Source organism: Rutidosis leptorrhynchoides, chromosome 2 (genome assembly GCF_046630445.1).
Source record: "Rutidosis leptorrhynchoides isolate AG116_Rl617_1_P2 chromosome 2, CSIRO_AGI_Rlap_v1, whole genome shotgun sequence".
Taxonomy (NCBI): domain Eukaryota; kingdom Viridiplantae; phylum Streptophyta; class Magnoliopsida; order Asterales; family Asteraceae; genus Rutidosis; species Rutidosis leptorrhynchoides.
In genome coordinates this window covers 34,813,059-34,822,671 of record NC_092334.1, presented here as the reverse complement: position 1 = coordinate 34,822,671, position 9,613 = coordinate 34,813,059, and the positions used below count along the sequence as shown (strand labels likewise).

Genomic DNA, 9,613 nt, shown 5'->3' with positions numbered 1-9,613 from the left:
TTTATTTTTATACATACAAACTTATATTAAAAATATTAATTTTTCAAATATTTACAATTTTAAATATATTGATTTAAAAAGTTTACAATACTATTTTAATATTAATTTTAAAAACAAAGTAAAAATAAAATTAAAAATCCTTTTGGTCTTTTATCCCACTTTAATCAATCAAATATTATCAAAAACATACGCCCCTCTTTTCGGTAAAGTAATTTCGGTTCCATGACCTAATTTAACTCATGACGAATTTTTGAAATATTTTGGTAGATTGATTAAAGATATTTATACCTTAAGAATAAACGGTAAATTTCACAGTGATGTAATAAATTTTTGTATGATATCAATAATTTCGGTCGCAAGACCTAATTTTATTGATTACCAATTTAATACTTTATAACGAACAAATTAGCGTTTATTATCAAAAGGTTAAAAATAAAAATAAAAATAAAAACTGTACAAACTTACCTGTGAGATAGATTTCTTAGTGATATGCTCTAGCCCACTCATAAGATAGTCGGACTAATTGGTTTTCCATAGCTACATAGGCGTAACCTCGAGCATTCAACGTTTTTTCTTCTAAACATATGAATGGTCCATCTCTGCATAAAGTAACAAATTCGGCGTTGGAATATGTCTGATTCGTCGAGCATTTTCCTTCGTGTGACCATTTTCCGCATTTGTGACATCTTTCAAGGTGTCGTGCTCTCCTTTTCGCTGCGGATTTTGATTTTCCTTTACCAAATTGTAACTTATTATTTTCGCATCTGGATTCTTTTCTTACTCCGTCCAATTTACTTCTGATTAATGATACTATTTCACTTGGAAGGGTGTCATTATTACGTTTAGTAATCAAAGCGTGTAGCATTAGACCATGGTTTAATTCACAGGAAGTCTTCATCTCGTAAAACCTAAAAAAATAAAAATTCAGAATGGGGGGAGAAGACTAGTTCTTTAGGGTCTGCTAGGGAAAGACCATTCGGGTTCCATTTTCGAGAACTACACGAAAACAGAAAATCTAACTCTAACAGAAATACATATTATCCTTTAAAGACTTGATTCTCCCCACACTTAGTTAGCTGTGGTGTCGAAATTGTGATTAACTTCGTTGTCAACTTCCATCGGACTATCTATGTAATGTTTAACGCTGTGACCATTAACCTTAAATTCAATCCCATTTGAATTTATTAATTCTACTGTTCGGTACGGGAAAACTCTTTTGACTATGAATGGTCCAGACCATCTTGATTTCAATTTTTTAGGAAATAGCTTGAATCGTGAATTGAAAAGAAGAACTTTGTCTCCTTCTTTAAATTCTTTTGAACTTCTGATTCTTTTATCATGCCATTTCTTCGTTCTTTCTTTATAGATCAACGAATTTTCGTATGCTTCATGTCTCAATTCTTCTAATTCTTTTAATTGACTTAACCGTAGACGTCCAGCTTCATGTAAATCAAGATTACATGTCTTCAAAGCCCAGAATGCTTTGTGTTCAATTTCTCCTGGAAGATGACATGCTTTTCCGTAAACGAGTTTAAAAGGTGTGGTTCCAATTGGAGTTTTGTAGGCTGTTCTAAAAGCCCAGAGTGCATCCTCCAATTTAATGGACCATTCCTTCGGATTTGATCCTACGGTTTTCTCTAGAATACTTTTTAATGCTCGGTTGGTATTTTCAACTTGTCCACTTGTCTGTAGATGATAAGTAGTGGAGATTTTATGAGTTACTCCATATCTTTTGAGAACTTTCTCAAGTTGATTATTACAGAAATGAGTACCCCGATCACTTATTAAAGCTTTCGGCGTTCCAAACCTTGCAAAAAGACGTTTTAAAAAGTTGACTACAACTCGTGCATCGTTAGTTGGGAGAGCTTGTGCTTCCGCCCATTTAGATACATAATCAATGGCTACGAGAATATAGAGATTATTATGAGATTTTGGAAATGGACCCATAAAGTCAATACCCCTAATGTCAAATACTTCACATACTTGAATGAAATTTTGTGGCATTTCATCACGTTGACTTATTTTTCCGGCCCTTTGACAAGCATCACAGGATTTGCAAAGAAAGTGTGCGTCTTTGTAAATTGTAGGCCAATAGAATCCAGTATCGTAAACTTTTCTTGCTGTTAGTTGAGGCCCATAATGCCCTCCTGTTGGTCCTGTGTGACAATGGTTTTAGATTTTACTAGCTTCATCTCCGAATACACATCGGCGTATTATTCCATCTGGACAACTTTTAAACAAATGTGGATCTTCCCAAAAATAGTGTTTTATATCACTAAAGAATTTCTTTCGTTTTTGGTACGACAATCCTTTTTAAAGGAATCCACATACTAAATAGTTTACATAGTCTGCAAACCATGGAATTTCATTATGATCTATCTTCAATAGATATTCATCAGGAAATTTGTCTTGTATGGCTGATTCATTTAGAACTTCTAATTCGGGATTTTCAAGACGAGAAAGATGATCAGCGGCGAGATTTTATGCTCCTCTTTTATCTCAAATTTCAATATCGAACTCTTGTAAGAGTAAGATCCAACGGATTAATCTTGGTTTAGCATCTTGTTTCGAAAATAGGTATCTAAGAGCAGAATGGTCGGTATAGACCACCGTTTTAGCTAGAACGAGATATGAACGAAATTTGTCAAAAGCAAAGACAATAGCAAGGAGTTCTTTTTCAGTAGTTGTGTAATTTGTTTGTGCTCCTTGTAACGTATTACTAGCATAATATATAGGTTGAAATCATTTTTCAATCCTTTGTCCTAAAACGGCTCCCATTGCAACATCACTTGCATCGCACATAAGTTCAAACGGTAAATTCCAATTTGGTGTTATCATGATCGGCGCATTAGTGAGTTTTTCTTTAAGAATATTAAAAGATTTGATACATTCATCTGAAAAGATGAATGGAGCATCCTTTTCTAGGAGTTTATTCATAGGAGTGACAATTTTAGAAAATTCTTTTATAAAACGTCGGTAAAAACCGGCATGCCCTAGAAAACTCCTAACTCCTCTAACATTGGTGGGATGTGGAAGTTTAGCAATTACATCTACTTTAGCTCTGTCCACTTCAATTCCTTCCTTTGAAATTTTATGACCAAGAACGATGCCTTCTTTAACCATGAAATGGCATTTCTCCCAATTAAGAACTAGATTTGATTGTTCGCATCTAATAAACATTCGTTCAAGATTAACTAGACATGATTCAAATGTATCACCGAAGACTGAAAAGTCATCCATGAAAACTTCCATGCATTCTTCTATCATGTCATGAAAAATCGCCATCATGCACCTTGGAAAGGTTGCAGGGGCGTTGCAAAGTTCAAATGGCATGCGTTTGTAAGCAAAAGTACCATAAGGGCACGTGAATGTGGTTTTCTCTTGGTCTTCGGGTGCTATTGGAATTTGAAAATATCCGGAAAAACCATCAAGAAAACAATAGTAACTATTTCCGGTTAATCTTTCCAACATTTGATCAATAAAAGGTAAGGGAAAGTGATCTTTTATGGTGGCGTCATTTAATTTTCTATAATCAATACAAACACGCCATCCTGTTACAGTCCTAGTAGGAATAAGCTCATTTTTCTCATTTGTGATGACAGTCATGCCACCCTTCTTAGGCACGCATTGAACTGGGCTTACCCATGGACTATCAAAAATTGGATAAATTAAACCTGCATCAAGCAGTTTAATAATTTATTTCTTAACAATATCTTGCATATTTGGATTTAGTCTTCATTGGCGTTGCACATACGTTTTATGACCTTCTTCCATAAGGATTTTATGTGTGCAATACGAAGGACTTATTCCTTTAATATCATGAATTTTCCATGCAATAGCTGGTTTATGAGCTTTTAACACAGAAATGAGTTGAGATTTCTCATTTTCAGTAAGAGAAGACGATATTATTACAGGTAATTCAGATTCACCATGTAAATAAGCGTATTCCAAATGGTTTGGAAGTGGCTTTAACTCTAATGTCGGTGGTTATTCTATCGATGATTTATATCGATATCTGTCTTCTTCTTTTAGCATTTGAATTTCTTCTATTGTTGGTTCATATCCATTAGCCATAAGTGTAGCTAACATTTCAGTTTCATCAATTGGTTCAGTTCCTTCTCCTAAAGAACATTCTCCCGTTCCTTCTGGAAATTCTTTTAACAATTCTGCATGTGATTCTATATTTTGAATATAATAACATGTATCATCTGCAGATTGCGGTTGTTGCATTGCTCTATCAACTGAAAAGGTAACACTCTCGTCCTCTATACTTAGGGTCAGTTTCTTACCGAACACGTCTATCATTGCTTTAGCCGTGTTTAAGAATGGTCTTCCTAATATGAGAGGAACTTGAGAATCTTCTTCCATGTCCAGAACAACAAAATCTACTGGAAATACTAAAGTACCAACTTTAACTAGCATGTTTTCCATTATCCCTCTAGGATATTTTACTGATCTATCGGCTAGTTGTATGCTTATTCTTGTTGGTTTCAATTCTCCAAGGTCTAGTTTAGTGTATAGTGAATACGGCATTAAATTTATACTAGCACCTAAATCTGCCAATGCTTCTATTGAACTAAGACTTCCCAGAAAACATGGAATTGTGAAACTTCCTGGATCAGATAGTTTTTCTGGTATTTTATTCAACAGCACTGCAGAACAATTAGCATTCATAGTAACAGCCGAGAGTTCTTCCATTTTCTTTCTATTCGAGATTAGATCTTTCAGAAATTTAGCATATCTAGGCATTCCTGAAATCACATCAATGAAAGGAAGATTTACATTTATCTGTTTAAACATATCCAAGAATTTGGATTGCTCGGCTTCAAGTCTCTCTTTTTTCATTTTACTCGGGTAAGGAAGTGGTGGTTGGTATGGTTTAACATAAGGTTTAGCTTTAACTGAGTTATCTTCATTAACCTTTTCAGCTACCGGTTCTTTTTCCTTATCTTGTTCAGGTTGTGGTTCTTGTGGAGTAGGAATAGCTTCATCAGAAATTACATGTATTTCAGGTGGTTTAAGTGTAATACCACTTCTTGTGGTAATGGCTTTAGCTGTTTCATTCCGGGGGTTAGCATTTGTATCACTAGGTAGACTTCCAGTTTTCTTTCACCTATTAAACTTGCTAGGTTACTTACTTCTTGTTCCAGATTTTGAATAGAAGCTTGTTGATTTCTAAATGCTTGAGCATTTTGTTCATTGGTTTGTTTCTGAGATGTGAAAAACTGAGTTTGAGATTCAACTAGCTTCATCATCATATCTTCTAAATTTGGCTTTTTATCATCGGTTTGTGGTGGTTTGTTTTGAAAATTAGGTCTTTGCTGATTGTAAGTATTATTGGATACTTGTTGATTACTAGGACCTTGTTGGTTGTTGTATGGAACATTTCGATTATAATTCTGGTTTTGGTTGTAAATCGGTCTTGGCAGTTGATAATTATTCTGATAATTATTTCCAGGCCTTTGGTTTAGATATGAAACATTCTCCCTTTGTTCCATTGTTAGTCAATACTGAGACAATCTTTTGTCAAATGTGGTCCTCCACACTGCTCACAACTAATTCGTATTGAGTGAATATCTTTAGTCATCTTTTCCATTCGTCTCTCGACAGCATCTATCTTTGCAGAAATGGAATCTAAGTCATGGCTAGAATCGGCTCTAGCTGCTTTAGATGATCTAACGATATCTTTTTCTTGATGCCACTCATGTGAGTGGGAAGCAGTGTTATCAATAATTTTATAAGCATCAGTTTCTGTTTTCTTCATAATAGAACCACCAGCTGCTATGTCTATGTCTTTTCTTGTAGTGATGTCGCATCCTTGGTAGAATATTTGTACTATTTGACAGGTGTCTAAACCATGTTGCGGACATCCTCTCAATAATTTTCCAAATCTTGTCCATGCTTCATATAGAGTTTCATTTGGCTTCTGTGTGAACGTAACAATTTGTCCTTGAAGTCTTACGGCTTTAGATGCCGGAAAGAATTGTTTAAGAAATTTTTCAACTAAAACGTCCCATGTATCAATCGCCCCTTCAGGCAACGATTCTAACCAATCTTTGGCTTCTCCCTTTAAAGTCCAGGGAAATAACTTGAGATATATCTGTTCATCCTCCACTTCTCGGATTTTAAATAGTGTACAGATCCTATTAAAGGTACGAAGATGTTCATTTGGATCTTCCTTCGGCGCACCACTAAATTGGCATTGATTAGTTACCATGTGTAGAATTTGTCCTTTGATTTCATAATCTGGCGCATTAATGTCAGGTTGAGTAATTGCGTATCCTTGGCCAGTGCGTTTAGCTCTCATTCGGTCTTCCATACTTAGAGGTTCCAGATTCTCCATAATTGAATTTGTTGAATCTGAATCACTATAGGATTCTGATTTAATGGTTGGATCCTCAACAATCTCTGTTTGAATGATTGGTGGTTCCGGAGGAAAAATTAATGGTTCAGGATCTCGAAATCGTCCCTGAATATTCTCCGGATTCTCAATTGTAAGGTCGGGTTCAAAAAATGGATTATCGAAAATTTGAATTGGAGTACTTGGTCGACTGGATGATGATTCTAAAGAAAAATCAACGGCGACAATATTTGCTAGATGTCTTGATTGAGTTACAGGTGGTGAATGTACAAAAGGTGGTGAACGTTTTGCTCGGTGCATTCACTGAATATCCTATTAGTTTTTAAAAAGAAAGAAAAATTATATAAGTTATCAAATTAATAGACTTTTCTGATTTTGCCCACGTTTCGAATAGCCAAAAGATGCAGCAGAGGGGCAGAATTCGTTTGGTCTCAATATAATTGAGTACTGTTTGGCTCCAATAACCCGGTCCACGTACAAATCCAACAATTACTACGAACCAGAAAATTTTGATGTCTATCAATTTAACCACTTAAAACAATTTTTTCGTTTAAAATTTAAAGAAATATTAGATAAGAAATAGAGAAAATTCTAAGTCCTAAAAACTAGGATGACGAGAAATAAGAAAGAAAAAGAGCGGGTCAAAAAACGTCGAAAAATAAAAAGATCGAAAAATAATAGGCGTCGAAAAATAAAAATAAGAAAGTAGCGCGTCTAAACTTAAAAAGGCACTAAAAACTAAAAATTAAAAGTTGCGTCTAAAAATATTAAAGCTTAAAAGAAATACTATATCCCAAATGACAATATCTTTAAAAGGGTACTAAAACTTAAAAAGGCGTCGCAAAATTTTAGAGCACCTAAATCTTAGTCTAAAGAAAAAGCACTTAAGGAATTTTACAAAAAAGCCTAAAAATCTAGAAGTAAAAATAACTATGGCAAAAACTATAACTTAAAATTAAATATAAGCGAAAAATACAAAAATTACACTAAAACGAATAAAAAGAGGTACAAAATATAAAAATATACTAAACGTTGTAAAAAGTACAATTTTTATAAAAATATTATTTTTATATTATTTATTTTATAAAACTATTAATTTTGTAATTTATTAAAACTAACTAAACTAAAAATACAAATTAAATAATAAAAACTAAACTAATTAATTTAATACAAAACCCTAATTAGGGTTATAAATTAATTAATAATAATAATAATTACTCCGTAATGATTGCAGAATTCAGTCAACTCTGGCGTGTCTGGTACTCTCATGCGATCGCATGAGAATATGCCTTCGGGCTCATGCGATCGCACGAGCTTGGATTTTGGGCCAGGTTACGGGCTGCTACAGTACCAGGCCGAGAGTTTTTATATATTTTTTTTTCTGTTTTGCTGAATTATATATTTATAATATATATTTATAATTTAAATAAAACTTATATTTTTATAAAATAAAGATAAAGAAACTTTTATAGAACTTAAATATTTAACAAACTCTTAAAAATATTTATATTTTTGTTTTTCTTTTTATATTTTCTGAATTTTTTAAAACGTATTTTTACAAAAGTGTATTTTTTATAAAAGTAAACTAAAAAAATCTTTTTTTTTATATATTAGCGTTGCGCTTCCGGCGTTTAAGCAAGAGTGTATTCCCCGGCAGCGGCGCCAAAAATACTTGATGTTATGCGAGGTGTATATGAAATAGCTTATATTTTACTAGGAAAAACTATTAAATACGATACAATTTTACACACGATATTTATTTATTTATAGAATGGATATACCTAAATCTTGCTACAACACTTATAGGCAGTGTACCTAATCGTACAGTAGTGTAGTTTTTAATAAGTCCGGTTCGTTCCACAGAGAAATCTTTTAAACAAAGCTTAACGCTATATTAGTTTTAATTTTATAAAAATACAAATATATATATATATAAGTAATATTATTATTATAAAAGGGGGTTTTTACCGTTTAATGACCGGTTTGTCGATTTTTAAAAATTTAGTCGCAGTTAAAACCTAATGTAAAATATTAAATAAATAAAAGACTTAATTTAAAGCGTAAAGTAAATAATGATAATGAAATTGCGATAAAATAAAATTTCGATAATTAAAAAGTACGATAATTAAAAGTGCAATTAAATACAATAACAATAAATAAAAGTGCAATAATTAGAAGTACAATTAAATATGAAAATAAAGGAATTATGCTTATTTAAACTTCCGTAATCATGATGTTTGACGTGTTGATTTTAGTTTATTCCCATGGGTTAATTGTTCTTTGTCCTGGATTATTCAATATGTCCGTCTGGTTTTTGTCCATAACAGTCCATCAGTCATAAATATAAAGTGCGAGTGTCCTCGTCAAATTATCCTTATACCCGAAGTCAAATATTCCAACTAATTGGGGACTTAAACTGTAACAAGGTCTTAATACTTTGTTTAATAATTACACCAGGATATCGACTGCGTGTAACCCAAGGTTTTAATACTTTGTTATCAATTATGCCAAGTGTCCTTGTACATAATTTCACCCCTGTTTTAATAATTCTAGTGACTAGTGACTATTAATCCATTCCCGTGTCTGGTTAAATGAACGATTATTCGTACATATAAATATCCCGCCTATCATGTCCGATCGAGTGTATGTGGTTATTTATAGGTACATCCAATTGTAAATCTTTATATTAAAATTAACAAACTATCATTTAGTTAAACAAATATAAAGCCCATTAATAGCCCATTGTCTAATTTCCACAAGTGTCGTTCTTTTGTCCAAACCCCAATTATGGTACAAAGCCCAATTACCCAATTTTAGTATTTTAGCCCAACATCATGATTACTTCGGTATTAAATAAGCATAATAATAACTTATCTACGAGACATTAAATTAAAAAGGTTGAACATAACTTACAATGATTAAAAATAGCGTAGCGTTACACGGACAGAATTTCGACTTACACCCTTACAACATTCGCTAACATACCCTTATTATTAGAAATTAAAATTAAAATTATAATTATAATATAAATATATATATATATATATATATATATATATATATATATATATATATATATATATATATACACGTTGATGAATGAAGAGAAAAAGATGTGTTATATGATGCTCCAAACTGCGAATTTTATAGGCCTGTGAACTGAAAAAGAGGCTCATGCGATCGCATGAGTTTTGCTCCTTCAGCTCATGCGATCGCATGGCCAGCTGGGGAGGCTCACATGTTGTTGTTTTC

At 32.8% G+C, this 9,613-nt stretch overlaps 1 non-coding gene across 1 annotated transcript; it reads left to right on the top strand.

Annotated features, from left to right (window-relative positions):
• The first annotated feature begins 5,852 nt into the window (after positions 1–5,852).
• On the top strand, positions 5,853–5,959 carry LOC139895245 (small nucleolar RNA R71). The gene has a single exon (XR_011775706.1). It is a non-coding gene; the product is annotated as a small nucleolar RNA R71 (small nucleolar RNA).
• Positions 5,960–9,613: the final 3,654 nt, after the last annotated feature.